The sequence below is a fragment of the Schistocerca serialis genome, chromosome 1 (assembly GCF_023864345.2).
Source record: "Schistocerca serialis cubense isolate TAMUIC-IGC-003099 chromosome 1, iqSchSeri2.2, whole genome shotgun sequence".
Lineage (NCBI taxonomy): Eukaryota > Metazoa > Arthropoda > Insecta > Orthoptera > Acrididae > Schistocerca > Schistocerca serialis.
The window spans coordinates 678,668,781-678,691,353 of NC_064638.1; the positions used below are offsets into that span (position 1 = coordinate 678,668,781).

General features: G+C 37.8%; 1 protein-coding gene across 1 annotated transcript in view; it reads right to left on the bottom strand.

Moving 5' to 3' along the window:
* LOC126480210 (serine/threonine-protein kinase D1) overlaps positions 1-21,938 on the bottom strand; it is a 232,288-nt gene extending 210,350 nt beyond the window's left edge. The window contains exon 1 of the mRNA XM_050103847.1: positions 21,671-21,938. The gene's annotated coding sequence lies outside the window, so the exon portion shown is untranslated. The remainder of the gene's footprint in view (positions 1-21,670) is intronic.
* Between the last annotated feature and the right edge of the window lie 635 nt (positions 21,939-22,573).

The following is a 22,573-nucleotide window of genomic DNA, read 5'->3' on the forward strand; positions in this document are numbered from 1 at the left end:
CAGATTCCAACGGCACTGGGAGATCTGGCATTTATATGGACACCAGAGTAGCTTTCTGCTGAGATTTCTAATTTTTCTCCTTAACTATTTTAGAAGGTTGGGACTCTTGAGAAAGCTGATCCACTGTGCAGTTAGAAACTGAAGAAGATCAGGCAACTCTGAGACCCACAGTCCACGGCTACCTCAGTCACTGGCTGGTGTTTGGGTAGCTGATCTGTAGATTTCCAGGTAGAGGTTTCCCTAAAGGGAACAATGTTATCAGTAGACATTGGAGGAGCATGCTGCTTCTACAGCCAGATGCATGGAGTCTAGGACCTAGAAGATGGTGCTGCAGAAACCACCAGAGGAGGGAGTATATCTGCTCCAAGGCTCGATTTATTTGCAAGACTACCAGAGGTCGACATTGGGAGAACGGAGGGAGTAAATACTTGAGGTAATGCCAATGACCTGGCCACAGTAGAGTACTTTCTCTGAGTTTCAAAATATGAGAGATGATCAGAGACTTTAAGTTTCTGGATTTTGTGTTCCTTAAGTATGGTAGCACACTTTGGGGACTGGGAAGGATGCTCATCTCTGTGTTTCCACACAAAGGTGCTACCTCAAATGTAAAGTTTTCATGAAGTGGCCAATCACAGTCTCCACAAGTTGTGTCATTTGTTCACCAAGAAGACATACGTCTGAAGTGCTGACATTTAAAGAACACCATCTAGGGTGGGAAATACGGCTTCACATCAGAATGGTACACCATGATTTTAATTTTGACAGAAAGCAAATTCTTCTCAAAAGTGAAGAGGAATTCTCCAGTGACAACCCTGTTGTCTGAAGGGCCTTCAGATACAGAATATAAGGAGTGGAGCCCTCATTTCTCCAACTGTTCACATAGTTCTACATCTGTCTGCAGTGTTAAGTCCTGGTGAAAATTTTTCCATGACATGTCAAGAAGGGAAAGTTCTTAAGATTTTAAGTATCTGCACTGAAAATTCAGGTCTGTCGAGACTGCCAGAGCCCCATGACTATCGGCTGGTCTTTTCACTATACCCGATATCTGCTACAATGACACCTACTCCAAATGAGGACTTTCCTGCTGGCACCAAAATAAGCCAAAACAATGGGTGCCTGGCTTGAAGGCCACTGCCCAGAGTCCCATCACCCCAAATGGAAAGGCAGCTCTCCTTGACATGCATGGAGAAATCACAGCTCAGGCATCGATAGTGTGTTCTCGGCTTCGTCAGGGGACTACTACCCCATAGGTACCTGACTGAGCTCCCACGTAGACTGGCTCTACCTTGCTCGACAACTTTTCCCACATGATCCACACTTCTGCAAAAACCTTTGAAAAGATGGAGATCAAAACCAGATGTAGGGAACAAAAGTGAGTTAACCGAAACAGGTGGTGAAAACAACGTGACAAAATAGGAAAAGCCATAATCACTGTCCTTAAAGCAAGTTAGGTTGCTGGCAGGAAATCTGTCCTAGAGACCAAGTCTGAGGAAAGATATAATCTAAGAGTGATACTGCACCACAGGAAAGGAAGAAGTACTATAATGGCCTGGGGCCTGATGCTCATCATGCACATAATCACAGAAGAGTTATGAGCTGCCTGGGGTGGAATTTGCTGAAAAGAACAACATATTTATCTTTAAAACACAAGAATAAAATAAAATGTTCACTTAACAAAGGCCAAATATAATTGAAAATGAAACTGATTACATTTTATTACATGCAAGAAAGACGTGATGTTTCAAAATCACTTTCCAATTTAAAATGATCTTAGATTTAACCATAAACTTTAGAGAAAACCTAGGATCACTTGTATGAAAGTTCTCCAATCATGTTATCATTGGAGTAGACTTTAATCATCCAACAATCAATTAGGAAAATCACAGATTTTTAAATGGTGGGTGTGAAAAGAGGTTCTGTGAAACACTATAAAATGCCTTCCTGAGAACTGTATACAACAAATAGCTCAGGACACCATTCCTGACGGAAAAATACTGGACTTGAAATCAACTAACACATCCAACCTCTTTGAGAATGTCCACACTATAACTGGTATCAGTGATCATCAGGCAGTTTTAACAACAATGATTACCAGAGCACTAAGGACAACTAAAACAAGCAGACAAATTTACACATTCAACAAGTTACATAAAGAGGCAAGAGTGTCTTATCTTAATAAAGAAATCCAAACATTTAGCACTGAAGAGCAGCATGTAGAACCGTGGGAGAGGGTTTAAAACAATACCATGCACTTTATAGCTGTGTATCTAGTAAAATAGTTGAGAGGACCCCTCTACGCTATAAAGTAACTGTAAAGAAACTTCAAAGGAACAGAGCCTACTGCACAATAGGTGTTAAACAAAGCGCTGGCTATAGACAGAAATATACTCATGAAATGCATCTCGCTGTTAAGAGGGCAAAGCATTAAGGCTGCCATGACTAGTGTAGCAGAATATTATAAAAAAAACTCTCACAAAACCCAAAGAAATTCTGGTCATATGTAAACACTGTTATTGGTACCAAAGTTAGTGTCCAGACAACCACGGCCGAGCTGGGATCCAAAATTAAGGTTAGCAAAGCAAAGCAAAAATTCTTAACTCAAAATTTTCAAATGTTGATTTATGAAGGAAAAACTAGAAGCATTGCTTTACTTTAATTCTTGCACCATTTCAAAGTGATGTTAAATGTTGAGAAACAACTGAAACTGCTACAATCAATGAAAGTTCCAGGGACCAATCAAATAGCTACAATATTCTACATCAAATCTGTGGCCATGTTAGCCCCTCTTTTAACCATAATCTACTGTAGATACCGCGAATAAAAAATCATGCCCAGTAGTCAGAAGAAAGCACTCATCAGACCTTTCTACACGAAGGTTAGCGGAGGTGATTCACAAATCTACTGTCCAGTATCCCTGACATCCATTTGTTGCAGAATCTTAGAACATATTCTAAGCTCAAATGTAATGAGGTATCTTGAACATAACAACCACCTCCATGCCTACCTCCTTGGAATAAAAAAACTCACACTTTTATCATAAGATATTCTGAAGGCCACAGATCAAGGCAGTCAGGTAGACACAGTATTTCCAAGTTCCGAAAAACCTTTGAAGCATTTGACTAATCAGTACACCTACTCTTATTGTCATAATTAGGACTCTATGGGGGTACCAAGTGAAATTTTACTGGAAAGAAAATTTTTACATAAGGACGACGCAGCAAGTTATCTTGGATAGAGAGTCATCCACAGCTGTAAAATTAACTCAAGTGTGCCCCCAGGGAAGTGTGTATCAATAACCTTGCAGGGAATATCAACATTTCATAGCAACTTCAGACTGTACACAGATGATGTTAATTATCTACAATGACGCACTTTCTGAAAAAATCTGCACAAGTATTCAGTCAGATCTTGACAAGATTTCAAAGTGTGCAAAGATTGGCACCCAGCTTTAAGTATTGACAAATAGATGATGTGACTTACCATAAGAAAGCGCTGGCAGGTCGATAGAAACACAAACAGACACATACATACACACGAAATTACTTACCTTAGGAGGAAAAAAGGACGGGTATACACTCGCGCGCACACACACACATATCCATCCACACATATACAGTAGGGAAACATTCCATGCGGGAAAAATATATTTAAAAACAAAGATGATGTGACTTACCATACGAAAGCGCTGGCAGGTCGATAGAAACACAAACAGACACATACATACACACAAAATTCAAGCTTTCGCAACAAACTGTTGCCTCATCAGGAAAGAGGGAAGGAGAGGGAAAGACGAAAGGAAGTGGGTTTTAAGGGAGAGGGTAAGGAGTCATTCCAATCCCGGGAGCGGAAAAACTTACCTTAGGGGGAAAAAAGGACGGGTATACACTCGCACACACACACATATCCATCCACACATACACAGACACAAGCAGACATTGTGTGTAGGTTAGGGTCACACAAGTAGCCAAAATGGCATCCAATTGAAGGACTTGCACCAGGATATTAGGTCACACGAAATATTATTATTAATAATAATAATAATAATAATTAGTGTTATTGTCAATGTTAAGTGTTTTCTCTATACATAATCAATTTATGAAATGGTATAAGCATTGACTGTTCACTGACAAAGTTGTGCAAAAAGTATCATTGTTAGGTAATAGGAAGAAAATTCAGAAAGATTTTTACCAAAATTTCCATTCAATGCAGAAAAAGGTAGCTCTCTTTAGTGTGAATAAATGCAAGCTAATATATATATATATATATATATATATATATATATATATATATATATATATATATATATGTCTAAAAAGAAAGATGATGAAACTTACCAAACAAAAGTGCTGGCAGGTCGATAGACGCACAAACAAACACAAACATACACACAAAATTCTAGCTTTCGCAACCAATGGTTGCCTCGTCAGGAAAGAGGGAAGGAGAAGGAAAGACAAAAGGATATGGGTTTTAAGGGAGAGGGTAAGGAGTCATTCCAATCCCGGGAGCGGAAAGACTTACCTTAGGGGGAAAAAAGGACAGGTATACACTCGCACACACACACATATCCATCCACACATACACAGACACAAGCAGACATGCCTTTCCTTCTCCTTCCCTCTTTCCTGACGAGGCAACCATTGGTTGCGAAAGCTAGAATTTTGTGTGTATGTTTGTGTTTGTTTGTGCGTCTATCGACCTGCCAGCGCTTTTGTTTGGTAAGTTTCATCATCTTTCTTTTTAGACATATTTTTCCCACGTGGAATGTTTCCCTCTATTATATATATATATATATATATATATATATATGCAAAAAATATAAAGAACTCAGAAGTATCCAGTTACAAAATAGGTGGTGAACTTCTGAACACCAAAAACTAATTTAAATATTCATGGGTAATATTATCATAACAAGTGACATGTGATGGGTTGAATCCCTGATGTCTGTAAAAGGTAAGGTGAATGGAAGACATATATGCATGACAGTGGACCTCCAACTAATTAGATGCATTGCTGCCAAGTTTCAGCTTCATTTTCAACTAGATGTAGTTACTAGAGCTGTATTCACAAGGGCCACTTTCTTCTGACTGGAAATAAACTGTATCTTCCCTAACAGTGCTAGGATCCCGAAACTTGCCATTCTAACAACTATTTGTGCATAACACACAAATTACTAATATGACTGTCACTGTCTACAAACTTGCCGAAAATCTTTGTCGCAAGAAATTTTCCCAATGTTTTGACAAGAAATAGGTCCTCAGTAAAAGGCACAACATTCACAGACCTAATAACTTCAAGGCTTTTGGAGAAGACTACAGAAAATATATATGGGGGGGGGGGGGGGGGGAAGCTACAATATAACTGAAAATCAGCCTTAACTCATTCTCTGCACGAGAAAGCAAACACCACATTAGCAAATACTGTAGCGTCTCATGACCACCAGCAAAGTGCAATATCCTGGCAGTACCCATCTCAAAACTAGAACAAGGCAAGCATAAACTGGGAGATTGACAAGGAAAATTCCAAAAATGTCAGTCGACAGGAGAACAAAAACAGAATCTTGAAACACCAATACAATGTAATATGCTTAAAAGAAGACACTAGGTATCCACCTTCATAGATTTTAAGAAAGCATATGGACTTTATCAATTGTGATGAGATAATTAACTTACTGACAGAAATGGGTGTTGATGAAAAGCTACTAAAGTTTATAATAGAAATCCTAACACATAAACCCAAGATAAAATTTCTAGGAATGTTCTCAAAGAGATGGACTCTCCACAATTGTTCAACTGACTACTGGAGAATAAAATAAATAAATAAACAAATAATAAAAAACCCACAACGAATTAAACCTTTGTAACCTGTTTAATCCTATTCGGATCAAGACTAAAAATAATGGCATCGAAATAGACTACTCAGTCTTGCGGACTACATAGCCATTAGAACACATGATTCTCAAACAGCAACAGAACAAATTAATGTACTGAATGATGTAGCACAACAAACTGATTTGCCAGTATCTTTAAGAAAAACAGAGTAAAGTAAATTTGCAAGGAGAATATAACCCACTTAAATAACAGATAAGGAACAACAAAATGCATAAACAGCTTTAAATATATTACCAAACTGATTAAGCTTGCAGACAATGGGCTAGAAAAAGAAACCTCAAAACAAGAATCTTAGAAAATGGAAAGACCTTTCGAAATCAGATGAAATATTTACAACAAAATGTGTTTCTTCCATAAATACCAAAATTCGTCATTACAGTTCTGTCATATAATGAGTGTGTCTATATGCATCCAAGGGCCTTACCCTGTCTTAAAGATGAGCAATAAAAGAATTAAAATGAAATGGAGGTACAGGCCTTACACAATACACTAGGTTCAAATTATAAAAACCGGATGCACACTTAAAAAACTGAAACAAGAAATATGTTCAAGAATAGAACAGACTAGAGACACTGTGCAAACATATATAGCCGCAAAAGAACAATGAGTGGTGCAAATGGGGCAAATGCATGTTCAAAATCTTTGATTCAAAGCCAAAAGCAAGAATTTTGTGTTACGTGACTGCCATAAAAAACTTCGAGAAAATGGGTATACAACCAGAAAACGTGCAAAACCAAGAAACCTTCAGGACAGCTGTAGCGATGTTTGGGACTTTTCTGAGATCAGAAACAATAAACTGGTGCCAAATGGTCAGATGAATGCATGCTATAGTCAGTCAGTTTCATGTTGCATGATAAATCATAATAATGTGGAATGAGTAATTTTATATTCACACTACAAATTATTTTATAAATATGGCTACATGCTGATCATTTACAATATTACAGATGTGAGTGAGTAATTCCTAGCCATCACCTTTTACGCATTACAATAACCGAAATTATTCTACAGAATAAAAGGAATTGTCAAGGAGAAACTTTTTGAGTTTGTTTTCAAATTGTACTTTGGTGTCTGCCAGTCATTCAATAACAGTGAGTAAGTGATCAAAAATTTTGGTTTCAGCGTTGTGTACCCCTTTCTGCATTTATCACAACATTAATATGGTGTAATGAACGTCATTTATTCTTCTGGTCTTGTAATTATGTGCACCATTGTTCCTACTGTGGTACAACAGTCAGAAAACCTAAGTTCTTCAACAAATGTCTGCAAGACAACTGTTGGTGAGCATCACATATTATTCTTACAGAAAGTTCTTGAGAAATGAACAATGACGATCATTTACATATATGAAGAACTATAGCAGACATAACATTGAGCCTGGGGGAACCCCATATGTAATCTCTCCTGATAACATTTTGGGTTACTATGTACAATTTTCTGCACTCTTTTGGTTATATATGATAATACCCATCATCAATCCCATAAAACCTCAGTTTATTTAGAAGAATACCAGTAAACCCCCCCAATTTTTAAAGAGTCAAACTCCCATGGGTAAAAGAGCTTCAGACATCTAATTACAATGCATTAAGCATGCAAGCAAGAAATGTTTAGGAAAGGTTTGAAATTATGCTTAAAGATTTTTGGAAATCACCGAGTGTTCTCATTATCAAACACTGGGTGAGCATAAACTGAGTAATTTGCATTGCATTTTAAGCAAAAGCTAATTTATCATGTATCTCAATGTTTATGATATCATCTCTCCTAAACTACTTGTCATATAATAATATAATTTTGCAGGTACATTCAGTGGTATATGCGGATACTGTGTTTCAAATTAAAATTGGTAGTAAAAGAAGTAATAAATTAAAATGTTACATCTGATGCTGCCATTTCACTGCATGAACAAAGGAAATTTAGTAAGTAATAATGTTTTTCCTTTTGACCTTTCTGTGGGGGACACCACTGAGAAAAAGGTTTGAAGGTATGTGAACAACTTGTTGGAAGTTGCTGAGTGCTCTCATTCTAAAATACTGAATGAATAAATCCCAGGCATTTGCACACCATCAGTTATGTCACCTAAAGAAAAATGCACAGTGTCTAATTGTAATACTTGTCTTATTGTGTTAAACTTTCAATATAAGACTATACTTCTTACTTAGCAGATTGTGACAGCATTTTAAATTTGGTCAGTAAATACACAAAAAAATTGAAATCCAAAATTTTGTTGCTCCTGGAAGCCATTATATAGGTAACCAGCAAATGGGCTAGGGTATCGTGCCATGTGCTACTGTTTAAGTAAGTTAGATTCACACAGCCAAATGCATTAGACAAGTCACACAAAATACCAACCATAACTTTTTTGTCATTTAATGGTTGAAAAATTTGATAAGTGAACAAGTATATAGCATTATCAGTAGAACAACTCTTAAAATCCAAACTGTGATTACACTGATGGTATTATTATTGGGACCGATGACCATAGCAGTCTGGTCCCTTTAATCCCCCGAACCAACCAACCTATTATTGTTGCTCAGGTGGGACACTACTCTAGAATACATCACCTTCTCAAAAACATTGGAAAATGGTATCGGTTGTGAAATAGGTCTGTAGTTATTGGCATCGCTTGTATTACCTTTCTTACATCAATCTTTCTGGAAAAATCTCCTGTGTTAGTGATCAATACATAATTTCAGATAAGACAGGGCGTATTATACAGGAACAAATCTTTAGCACTATGTTGGAAACATCATCAGATCAAGATGAGCTTTATTTTTGAGAGAATATTTAATTTTCTTAATTTCAGAAGAAGTTGGTATACATTCAGACGACTGAATTTCATAGGAGTTGTTTTTTCCAACATACTGTTGTGATTTTTCTCTTTAACTGTTTGTTTCTGCGTTTTCTAGCATATTTAAGAAATGATTATTAAATTGACTCATTATTTATAGCCCTTGCACTCAATTCAATAGTACTGTTATCCTGTCTTGTGACTGGTTGTCCCTTGTCTCATTTCACTACATTCCACACAGCCTTACATCTGTTGTCAGAATTAATGAATTCTCACAATAAGCATGTTCCTTGATTATTTCCTAACTTTTCCAAATAATTTTGAGTAGTCTCTGTAGTGTCCAACTACTCATTCTTGCCAACAGGTACATTTCCCCTTTACTTTCACAAGGTACTTTAACCCCTCCAGCGATCAAATTTTTTACATGGCTGTTCAATATCATCCAATTAATACCATCCGATTAGCTTATACATAAAGTTATTTTCAAATGATGACACGAATTTATCATGGAATAAATTAAATTTTATGTCAGTATTTGGATCAAATTTCATCACAGGGCATCTCTTGTACATTATTCTAAAAAATAAATAAATAAATAAAAATCAATTCTTCAGGAGCCATTCATTTTTCTAACTGATTCCCACCAAGGAATATCAATACTGTAAGGTAGTATCTTATTTAACCTACACACAATGTATTGATGGAAAATATCTGGCATAAATTATTCAACAAAAACAGGTCTATCATAATGTTTGTAAGTTTCTCATGGTCCTTCAATAGCCAACTAACAAAATAAACAAGAATTAAGCCCTGTGTTAGTCCATGGTTGGCTGTACAACTCTCAATCACAAGCTTTACTTCTGTGATGTTGAATTTAAGTAACCAAAACTACACCCAGGGTGAAGTTTTACTTGGCTGTTTTTAAGAGTTAAGTGTTTCAACTGTTTTCAGCAAATTCCATTAATACAATTAACACTCCCAGTTTGAGACCACCTTCAAACAATGGTAAATCCTTATATTGATACTGATAGCTACAAACAACCAAAAATTTGTGACCTATTTCTTCAATAAATTATCCCACTATTAATTACGTGGTTTCAAATGTCTCCCAATCATTGTGAACCACTGCTCTCTCTCTCTCTCTCTCTCTCTCTCTCTCTCTCTCTCAGCATGAACTCGCTGCATATAGTCGAACACAATTCTGAACATAACTCACAAAATTTTAAAAATGCGACTTGAGGACTACTTCCTTCAGTTTCTGCAGCAGCTCTACTTCTCTACATTTTCTCTACCAGCTCTAATAGAAGAATTTTATTTTTTTTACATGGGCAAATTTTTCAACTAAACCAATTTTAAAAAAATTTCAGAACGTTTTAATTTTTCAACTAAACCAATTTTTAAAAAATTTCAGAACATTTTGTATAATGTCTTTTTAAAGCCTCTTTCCACACCTGTGTTTTAGATGCAACTGTTTTCCCTTTTTCACCTTCAACATCCTTGCTACATTTAGCATTCTTTTTAAAAGACAAAATTCTTCCACTGTATTTTAATGAACCCCCCTCACGAATTAAGCTCAAAATGAAATTTTTATCCTGACAATTGGATACATTCAATTTTTCCTTCATTTCTCGCATCAGGATGTTGTAATCTAAGCAATTAAGACATTGATTGAACTACGTTGCTTCAGTTTATTAGGATTAAGTCCACCAAGCTGCAAATCTACATCTACATACATACTCTGCAAGCCCTCACATGGAACATGGCGAAGGGTAAGTTGTACCACTCCTAGTAATTTCCCTTCCTGCTCAATCCGCAAAGAGAGTGACAGAACAATGACTACATGCCTCCGTACAAGACACAGTTTCTCTTGTGTTCAAGGTCCTTATGCGAAATGTACATTGGCAGCGGTAGGATCATTCTACTGTCATCTTCACATGCCAGTCCCTGAAAATGTTCTCAGTAGCATTCCTCGAAAAGAATGTTGCCTTCCCTCCACGGATTCCCACTTGAGCACCTGAAGCATCTCTAACACTTGCATGTTGGTCAAACCTACTGGTAACAAATCTTCCAGCCCCCTCTTTAATCTGATATGGTAGATATCTCAAACACTCAATCAGTACTCAAGAATTGATCACATTGGTGTTCTATATGCAGTCTTCTTTACAGATGAACGACACTTCCCTAAAACTCTCCCAATAAACCAACATCAACTATTTGCATTGCCCACTACAATCCTTACATGCTTGTTCCATATCATATTGCTTTGCAATGTTACACCTACATATTTAATCAACCTCACTGTGTCCAGTAGCACACTACTAATGCTGCATTCAAACATTACAGGGCTGTTTTTCCTACCCATCAGCATTAACTTACATTTTTCTGCATTTAGATCTAGCTGCCATATATCACACCGATCAGAAATTTTGTCTAAGTCATCTTGTATCCTGGTACAGTCATTCAGTGGCAACACCTTCCCATACATCACAGCATCATCAGAAAACAGCGGCGGATTGCTGCTCCCCCTGTCTGTTGTCTGTCAGATCATTTATGTCTATAGTCTTTTTATCAATGAATTCATTGAAATTGCAATAGTGATATTCAAACAGTCAATAAGTTTGCGTTTAGATCTTCAGAAATATTGCTCTAACCAACTTTATCTGGTTTAGATGGAATTAACATCTGAGGAATTTAGTCTGCAGAAAAATATTTCCTGAAAGGTGATAACAGTTTTTGGCCTGGTTTTGTATCAGGCCTCATCAAACATTTTAATTGATCAGCCACGAAGACACTTTCCTTCGATTCTTTTTGTCGAAAATGTTACAACATATTTGTAAAAATTCTTAACTGTGTGAAAGCAGTGTTTCACAATGAAGGCATCCCTGAGCATCTTCATCCAAGCATAAACTACTTCTACATTAACATCCATATAGTGCAAACAATTATGCAGTTCATGGCACACAATACTTCCCACTGTATCACGTACTAGAGTTTCTTTGCATTCTATTAGAGTATGGAGCCTGAGAAGAATGACTGTTCAAATGCCTAAGTCCACATGATAATTAGTCTAATATCGTCTTCATGGCCCCTGCAGGAATTATACATAGTAGTCACTAGCATATTTCTAGATTCCTAAAGAAATACAGGTTTTTGAAACATTATAAGTAGACTTTCATGGGACACAAGACACTGATCTTCAAATGTCTGCCAGTTTGGGGTTTTCAGCATTTCTGTGACTTTCTCACGAGGTTAACCATACCTGTCACCATTTGTGCTGCCTTTCTTTACATATTTTTACAGCAGCACAAAGCACAAGTCCCCACATATCGCTCCCTTCCCCAAACCTGCCGCCCTTGCGGCCTGCCCCAACTGGCCGCCTCCCAACTCGTGCAAGCTGCGTCATCTGGCAAGGACCTGCTGCTTGTAGCCATAAAACAGGCAACACAGTGAGCACAGTGAAGCATGAGAAAAAGTTGTGATTGGTTGACCCCATGCCCCCACCACTCATCTCGTTGAAACATCAGCCACAAAGTAATTTTACTCAGAGTGTAGTCATAGGATACCATGTTCTTACATAGAGTGAAAACTGCTGCAAAACAGTGAGAAATGACTGCCAAAGTTTTTTTCATGTTGGATGCTGTGAAGTGACTAGCCTGGATATAGATGTGGCTAGCCTCTGGCACTGTAATCGTTAAGCCTATCACTCCTCGATTATGAGAGTGAGCAGCTGGTCTTATAACTCGAAGCTGGTGTGGCAGTGGAACAGGCAGAATTAGAAGAGTTGAAGGCTGCAATTGGCAGCAGTATAGTTAGTAATCTAAGGCAGATGATTGGGCTCTCATAAGCTGTCAAATCATGGAAAAGGTTCAAGAGATTCTAATGTCTAACAACTTCACCACTCTGGGTACTGTATATAAGAGAGTGCAAAAAACAGAGTGATCAGGACACTGTACATTCTTTAAAAAACATTACGTCAAATAGGCAAAATTCAGTACATTTTTAATTTTTGGAACTTCAGAAACCAGTAACATAGTGAATGCAGTTGCAGGGGAGATCACAACTCACTAATTTGCTTACAAGCAGGAAGACAATGCACTGATAAACGATCATGTTTCCACTGCCTTTTCCTAACTACCAATTCTTTGTTAAAATATGAGGAAAATTTCTCATGAAATTTCTTTTGGCAAAATTTGAAGAGAGAGTGAAATGAGCACTGTTTTCTGACTGCCATCTATCTCATCTCCACAGTCTGCACAAAATATGTCAGGGCTGCAACTTGCAGGATTCTATGTTGGGAAGAACAGCTTCCCAAAATTAAGGTTTTCTTTTGCACAAATTTTAATTCAGAATAAAGTACCCCTTGTGAAAATGGCTCCAGTAGCTTCATCATATTGCTAATGGAGCTGGAACTTGCCAGAAGTTTATAAAGGTGTCTTTGGTACATTCTGCACAAAATCCAACAAAATTGGAGAAGTTCCAGCTTGACCCCCTATGGGATTATGCAACATTTAGAAATCTTCATTTTGATGAGAATACTGTATTATTTGCCTCTAATGCCAATTACTGAACCATGGTAGAACATTATTGAAGATATACCAGTCCCTACAGAATTACCTCCCCCTTCCCAAGGAGAAGTGAACAAAGCAATCACCCGACTGAAGAACAATAATGCACCAAGGACTGGAAATATAATTCTGAGCTATTGAAAGCTGGAGGATTGAGCTAAATCACAGGATCCACAAGATTGTGTGCCTCATCTGGGAAAAGGAAAAGTTGCCAGAAGAATGGAATGAAGGGATAGTGTGTCTGATGCATAAGAAAGGAGATCTATTTGAATGCAGCAACTATAGAGGCATAACACTCTTAAATATTATGTATAAAGTACTATCAGAAAGTCAATTGTAAACCAATATTTACACTCCGACAAATAGTAGAAAAGACCCCTAAATTCATTGTTGATGTGCACCATCTTTTCATTGACTTTAAATCTGCATATGAAACAATAAACCGAGCCAAACCGTATGAGGCAATGCAGGAATTTCGACTGCCTGGAAAATTGGTGTGTTTAATAGAGGTCACTCTAAAGTACACCTGGTGTACTGTGCGAGTGCAGTCCAAGCTATCACCTCAGGTTCCCACTCAAAATGGGCTAAGGCAAGGAGATGAGCTTTCCTGCCTACTTTTCAACTTGGCACTTGAAAAAGTGGTATACGAATCAGGTATTCAGACAAGAGGTACTATCGTAAGTCTGTACAGTTGCTGGGATATGCAGATGACTTGGATTTAATGAGCAGAACACTTAGAGATCTACAAAGTGCATTTTCAGTTCTAAAACTGAGTGCAGAGAAGATGGGCCTGAGAATTAATAAAGGAAAGGGGAAGTATATGTATAATGGCACTAACCAATGCTTACAGCCCACAATAACCCTTGATGGAGTGACATCTGAATGAGTGAAATGTTTCACCTATCTGGGCTCTAAGATAGAAGCAAATGGCACCATCTTTAATGAAATTATGGCTCGCATAAGTGCTTCTAAGCAATGCTACATTGGAATGTTGTGACATTTTAAATCCAAAATTCTATCTCTATCACAAGGACCTAAGTGCCGCCTTTACAAAACACTGATGTGCCCAGTACTTACTTATGGCTCAGAAACATGGACAATTACAAAGCAGGGTGAAAACAAACTGAGATCTACATCTACATCCATACTCCGCAAGCCACCTGACGGTGTGTGGCGAAGGGTACCTCTATCGGTTCTCCCTTCTATTCCAGTCTCGTATTGTTCATGGAAGGAAGGATTGTCGGTATGCCTTGGTGTGGGCTCTAATCTCTCTGATTTTATCCTCATGGTCTCTTCGCAAGATATACGTATGAGGGAGCAATATGCTGCTTGACTCCTCGGTGAAGGTATGTTCTCGAAACTTCAACAAAAGCCCGTACCGAGCTACTGAGCGTATCTCCTGCAGAGTCTTCCACTGGAGTTTATCTATCACCTCCGTAACGTTTTCGCGATTACTAAATGATCCTGTAACGAAGTGCGCTGCTCTCTGTTGGATCTTCTCTATCTCTTCTATCAACCCTATCTGGTACGGATCCCACACTGCTGAGCAGTACTCAAGCAGTGGGCGAACAAGCGTACTGTAACCTACTTCCTTTGTTTTCGGATTGCATTTCCTTAGGATTCTTACAATGAATCTCAGTCTGGCATCTGCTTTACCAATGATCAACTTTATACGACCATTCCATTTTAAATCACTCCTAATGCCTACTCCCAGATAATTTATGGAATTAACTGCTTACAGTTGCTGACCTGCTATATTGTAGCTAAATGATATGGGATCTTTCTTTCTATGTATTCGCAGCACATTACACTTGTCTACCTTGGGATTCAATTGCCATTCCCAGCACCATGCGTCAATTCACTGCAGATCCTCCTGCATTTCAGTAAAATTTTCCATGGTTAAAACCTCTCTACGTACCACAGCATCATCCGCAAAAAGCCTCAGTGAACTTCCGTTGTCATCCACAAGGTCATTTATGTACATTGTAAATAGCAACGGTCCTATGACACTCCCCTGCGGCACACCTGAAGTCACTCTTACTTCGGAAGACTTCTCTCCATTGAGAATGACATGATGCGTTCTGTTATCTAGGAACTCTTCCATCCAATCACACAATTGGTCTGATAGTCCATATGTTCTTACTTTGTTCATTAAATGACTATGGGGAACTGTATCGAACGCCTTGGGGAAGTCAAGAAACACAGCACTACCTGGGAACCCGTGTCTATGGCCCTCTGAGTCTCGTGGACGAATAGTGCGAGCTGGGTTTCACACGATCGTCTTTTTCGAAACCCATGCTGATTCCTACAAAGTAGATGTCTAGTTTCCAGAAAAGTCATTATACTCAAACACAACACGTGTTCCAAAATTCTACAGCTGATCAACGTTAGAGATATAGGTCTATAGTTCTGCATATCTGTTCGGCGTCCCTTCTTGAAAATGGGGATGACCTGTGCCCTTTTCCAATCCTTTGGAATGCTACGCTCTTCTAGAGACCTACGGTACACCACTGCAAGAAGGGGGACAAGTTCCTTCACGTACTCTGTGTAAAATCAAACTGGTATCCCATCAGGTCCAGCGGCCTGAAAGAAGTATACTGAGGAGCATTTTTGGACCCGTATATGAAAAAAGGACCTGGAGAAGACGACGGAATGACTAAATTTATGACTGCTATAAGGAGGATGATGTGGTCAAGTTCATAAAGCCGTGTAGACTGATATGGACTGGACATTTAATGTGACTCAATGAGAAAGATCCTGCAAGGAAAGCCTGCTGCAGTGAACCTGGAGGAAGAAGAGCACAAGGTGAAATGGAGCGACTAGGTTGGAGAGGATGCTGCCCGAGTCGGTTGCCTTAACAGAAGCTAAACGGCGAAGTCCAGAGAGGAATGGAAGTATTGAGGAGACCAAGTCCCACACCGAGATGTAGTGCCAATGGCAGAAGAAGAATGGCAATTACTGGTGAACTTCAGCAAAGCATAGAAGTACTTAATAGAACAGACCAAAAATAGTACAAAAAGGACAGGTGGCATAAAACCAGTTGAGGAGATTTTAAATTTTGCACAGCTGATATGACAACTGGATTGGGGAAAAAAAACACTTGGGAATATGAAAAGGCCTATAGTGCTTTTGATACACTAAAGAGGATTTTCAAAACTAAGATTCTGATGTATGAAACAAAGTTTACAGTTGATATGTATGTATTACCAATCTTGACATATGGCAGTAAGGTAGGGGCTTTCCATGCAAAAAGCACTTAAAAATGAAAATTGTTCGATGAGCAATGGCAGGATGTGCACTGGGGAATTAATTATTAGGAGACAGAGAAAGAAAACTAATGGATCAGGTAAAGACTATGTTGGTTATGAATGTAATGAAAACAAATTGTGCTGAGCTGAGAAGATCTTTATTCACACAGCAAATGTTGAATGGCTGATGGCTCAATGACATTCTATATATTTTTTAACAAGTGAGAACAGTTCTCTACTCAATAGATCTGCAGTAAATTTTGGTCAAGAGGGGAGCTAAGAGATTTCCAAATTTTTATGGTACCTGGCTGAGTGTCCGTCTGACTTGTGAACTTTTAAGAATTTCTATGGCTTTTCAACTCATGGCTTTGCACATTGCTCTTCTGGAAACAGTGTTTCAATAACATTTTACTATCTGTACTTATATGCTCCGCAACTGTTTCTAAAGAAACAACTTCATACAGTTTTTTGTACCACAATTAAATCTAAATTTTTTTTAAAACTATTCTTGTACATAACACCAAGCATGAAGGATATAGGCCAACTGTAAGAAGCAGAGTAGCAAAGCATCCTACGCAAATGAATCATGGACGATACGACAACTAGAAAACGTTGAGACGACAAGCATCTGAGATGTGGTGCTACAGAATAATACTGAAAATTATGTGGTCTTCTATAGTAAGAAGTGAGGGGGTTCACCAAAAAATTTGCAAGGAAATAAATGTGTTGAAAAATATTGGCAAGAAGAAAGGACAGAATGATAGGGCGTGTGTTAAGACATCATGGAATAAATTCCATGCTATGACAGAGAGCTGCAGAGGGTAAAAACTATAGGCAAAGACAGCGATTGAAACACATTCAACTAATAATTGAAGATGTTGGGTGTAAGTGCTACTCCGAGATGAAAAGGTTGGCACGTGAGAGGAATTAATGGTTGGGCTGCACGAAATGACAAACCCTTCCACAAGACCATACGCTTACACTTTAATAACAGTTTAAATTTGCCATAATTTTTTATAATTATATACATGTCCCAGTAAAGAAAATAAGTAGTCAATACTTTTTATATTTTCCAGTATATGTACACTCATAGTGAAGTATGTGCCCAAATCCTGTTCCAGCACACAGTTTTAATCTAGCAGAAAATTCACAATTATGTACATTCCATTACTAATTAAAAGATTTGATCTGGAAACAATTCCTTGATGCTAATTACAGATGAAATAGTGTAAGTGATGCCTTCAAGCATACATACGAGAGTATAATTTAGTATCCATTATTTATTGATAAGTAAGGAATATATTTGGCAAAAAAGTAAGCTGTGGATAACTAAAGGAATTGAAATCTCATGTAACGGGAGGAGAAATGTATGCAAAGCCAGAGTAAGTCAAGAGCCAACATTACTTGCATACTACAAAAAATACTGTAGCACGTTGAAGAGAGCCTTTAAAATATTCAGAAGTGTGCATGTCCTGGTAGAAATAAAATAATACAGATAATAAGATTACAACTATATGGGACACTGTCAAAAGGGAGACAGGACAGCCAGTCATTGTACAAGATTCCATAACACAAACTAATTGACACTGTTGTTGTGAGATTGACGGAATTTCAAATAGAATTCTGAAAAGTCATTCCAACTTGATAAGCGATAAGTTATATATGCAACGCATCAGTGGCAAAGAGAATTTTTCAACACAGGTTAAAATATTCAATTATTAAATAACTTCATAAGAAAGGTGACAAGGCAGACTTGCATAATTATTGTCCAATTTCTTTACCAATTTTTTTTTCCAATACTCAAGAGTAGTCGCACACTTAAGTGGAGACAATTTAGTCAGCATATCACAATTTGGATTCCAAAAGGGTTGTTCGACTGAGAATCCCATTTATACATTCACTCATCAAATAGTAAAAGTCTTAAATAATACTATATCACCAGTTAGTATTTTTGTGATCTTTCCATGGCCTTAGATTGTATACGTCAAGATACTCTCTTCGAAAAACCCAAGTTTTATGGAACTGATGACTTTACACATGGCTGATTTGAATCACACTTGACAAACAGGAAATACGGAAGCGTCCGATCCCACCCATCTGCTTTGACCCATGACGTCACAAATATGGCGGAAACAAAAACAAACATACACACTTTCCACAAGAAGCCTAATGACACTAACGGGACAAGCGCGGGAAATGGGGTGTTTTGGGTGGGGGGTAAACTAAATATAAACAAATTTAGACGCCTTGCGTAGCTACAACGTGTAAGTGAAGACAGCCATGTATGAATACCCACCCACCTCCCCATGGGTCGTAACCCCTGCAACCCATAGAAGATAAAGATGCTTCAGTAGCTGATTAGTGTTTTTTGTCTTTTTAAAAAAAAAATCTCACGAGATAGAACGAACAGATCAGAAAGATAAATATAATAAACTAAAACAGAAATTCGAGGAAACAGATAATTAAAATAAGTAATAAGTGTTTTTAAATTTTAAAAAAAATCTCACGAGATAGAACGAACAGGTCAGAAAAGTAAATAAAATAAGATAAAACAGAACTGGAGACAGCCACACTCAAACCAAACTCCGCGCCGTCATGACGTCACACACGACAACACCCTTACGTCATGGGTCAAAGCCGACGCGTTGGATCGGACGCTTCTGTCAACCCGACAAACAGAATGTGAAACCAATTCAGACAATGTTAGAATGTTAGAAAATTTTAGTGACTGGGGTAACATCACAAGGGGAGTCCTACATTGTTCAATTTTGGTTCCACTCCTATTCCTAATATACGTGAATGACCTTCCACTTAACAGTCAACAAGCAAAACTGGTACTTTTTGCAGACGATACTTCTGTTATAACAAACTGCATTGGAGAGAAAGCAATAGAAGAGTTAGTAAATAATATTTTCCAAAGAATTATTCAATGGTTCTCTAAACATGGACTCCCCTTAAATTTTGAAAAAAAAAAAAACACTCTACATTCTTTTCTGTACAACAAATAAAGCCATAACAACAATTAATGTCACACATGAGCAGGAGTCAGTAAGTAGGGTAGAATGCACCAAACTTTTGGGTGTACGAATTGATGAAGACTTGAACTGGAAGAAGAATATTGTTGAGCTTCTTAAACAAATCAGTTCAGCCACCTTTGCTCAATGTATAATGGCTAATCTTGGAAATAAACGTATCAAACTCTTGATATACTTCCACTCAATAAGACCTTTATTACCCATTGTCAAAGCTCTAAGTGGCTCAGAGAGGGTTCAATATGTAGCAATTAAAATTTTTGATCATTTTACCAATAACTTAAAATGTCTGAAAGGTAGTGAAGCGTATTTTAAATGTAAATTAAAACTAGTTTCTCATGGACAACTCCTATTCCATCTATGAATTTATACTAAAAAAAAAAAAAAAAAAAAACCAGTAGCCTGTGAATAAATAAATAAAATGGCATCGAGAGAGTATTGTTCAGATAATCAATGGAACATGAAACTGACTAAATAACTTTAAAACAGGACTGGAGATATCTCTCTACTTTTCAACTGTGACAAAATAATGACAATGAAAAAGAAATGGTAGACGCAAAGAAAGAAGTGAATGACTTTGCATTCATTACACTTGCACTGGCTGGAATCTAATTAATACACAAAAGAACAGATTTCTTGGTTAAACACTGACAAGACCAATGATTCTTGTGTTTTGTATGCATATATCATCTGATACCGACACTGAGAATCCACATTTCCAAATGGAATTTACTTATTACATAAAGAATGTGAAGTCTTGCAAAACCTCTGGCTGTAAGGGCAAATAGTAACAATGCAAGTCACTTAGCAGAAAACAAAAATTTATGATGTATATTTTTTTGCTGAGCTACAGAATCTATAAGTGGATAGGCTAAAAAACAGGTACCCGAAAATGTACAACGAAGATACGACTATAGAAAGCAAAGTACCTGAATTTTCGGTCATTTTACTCTTAACAAAATTGGCACTTTTTTATAATTGCTTGCCTCTTGTGGCTGTTTGCAGTATTTTCTACAATGCAGTTAATGAAAATTGCTGCAGTGCTCACCAAAATGGATAAAATATGCATGGAATATTAAAGTAAATACATTTAAAATGTTGCACATATTCCTGTATTTGAGACACTTAAAATATTAACTGTACAAGTATGTGGGTAAATTGTTGTTGTTGTTGTGGTCTTCAGTCCTGAGACTGGTTTGATACAGCTCTCCATGCTACTTTATCCTGTGCAAGCTTCTTCATCTCCCAGTACCTACTGCAACCTACATCCTTCTGAATCTGCTTAGTGTATTCATCTCTTGGTCTCCCTCTACGATTTTTACCCTCCACGCTGCCCTCCAATGCTAAATTTGTGATCCCTTGATGCCTCAAAACATGTCCTACCAACCGAAATCACGCAAACAAATTCCAACAAGTAGTTTCAATTAATAAGAACAATCCCCTCCTCCCCCACCCACTATCTCTATCTCTCTCACACACACACACACACACACACACACACAAAGTTTTGGGCTGGCATCTGGCCTTGGTTCGTATGTAGCATACAGTTTCTTTTTCCATAATTTACAGTGGCAATGTCAGGCTACCAAGAAATGTGAAGAAAGAACAACTAATGACAACGAAAGGTACAGAATTTCATCTTCTGCAATACACACACGCTGTTGAAGTGCTGTGTCAAAAATAAAGTAGGAAATCTATGGAAGGGTCAGATGCTGAACGACAAACAAAAATCTAATTATCTATCTTTAGGATATTGTCTCGAGATTTAGAAACAACATTTTCACATTGGACGATGACAGGTGACGGCAGTTACGGGCTATTTCAGCACACACCAATGGGCAATTTGCAACAAAACTTTCAATAAGTACAAACATCGCTTCTGTGATAAAACTTTTGCTAGTCACATCAACAATCGAAGACATCTGATATAGCACGCTCTAAACAGGTGGTGCAGTACTGAGTCAAATTTATGCCAGGATCTATCATTCAACAATTCACTCACATTTAAAACTCCGCAAACTGCAAAAACTCCCTGACAATAAACTTCAGTAAAAAAAAACTCATATTCGACCAACTCCGGAAGTTTATAATACAATCAACCACTTTCACAATCACAAATGTTTTTCGGTCTTAGTGTACCGTTACCCACCTGCTGGAAAGAATAACGAGTTAATTCCACCAATTCACTCCACTATATTCATGTAGACTCAAAGTTGCATGACCCACGTTACTTGACATTCCGTCTTTCACATATATTTCCTTTCCTTAGTCAACATATCACCTAATATTTATAACATCGAATACACAACAACCTTCCCCGACGTTTGCGGGGTCATAAGAGTCAGTGTTGCCAATGGCCGTGTGGCAGACCTGAGGGACTGTTTCACTAAAGTGAACATTGGTGTGAGGCATTCATGTGGTTTCGGACTGCTAATCTGTTCTACGTTTAAAAAGTATAATGAACGTTTTTTTTATTACTAGATTAGCTTGAAGAACACAGGGTATTCTCGGTGGAGCAATCCGCACAGTCTGTAGGAACATCAGCGTCTGTGTGTAATGTAGAAGGTCGCCGAAGACCACTGCAGCATTTACTAATATTTAAGGAAGTTTATTTCGATGGCGTTATTCTGGATGGACCGGTACCGTCGCTTCTGTTAAGAACGACGAGGAAGTTCCATTTGCGTGCGTGACGGGTGATAAATAGCAGGCGAATTGCGGATTTCCTTTATTGTATATTTCAGTGACATTGCGACAGATGTACTAGTTTGGACAAAAGTGGGACACGGCAGGCTGCAGTCCAGTGTTGCGACCATGTGTGCCCTCCATTTTGCACGGCCCATACGTTTTGTAGGTCAACAGCTGTATAATACAGCTAGCGAATTGATTAATTACAGGGTACCACAAGTTGACACTTACAGTTCAGTTTTTTATAACCTTTTCTTGCTGCATTAGATAAACAAGACGCTTGTCGTAGCTGTTGACGAACACGTATTTATAAATAGTAATATATCTTTTCTGCTCTCTTACCTAAACCCAACTTTTCATTTTAAAT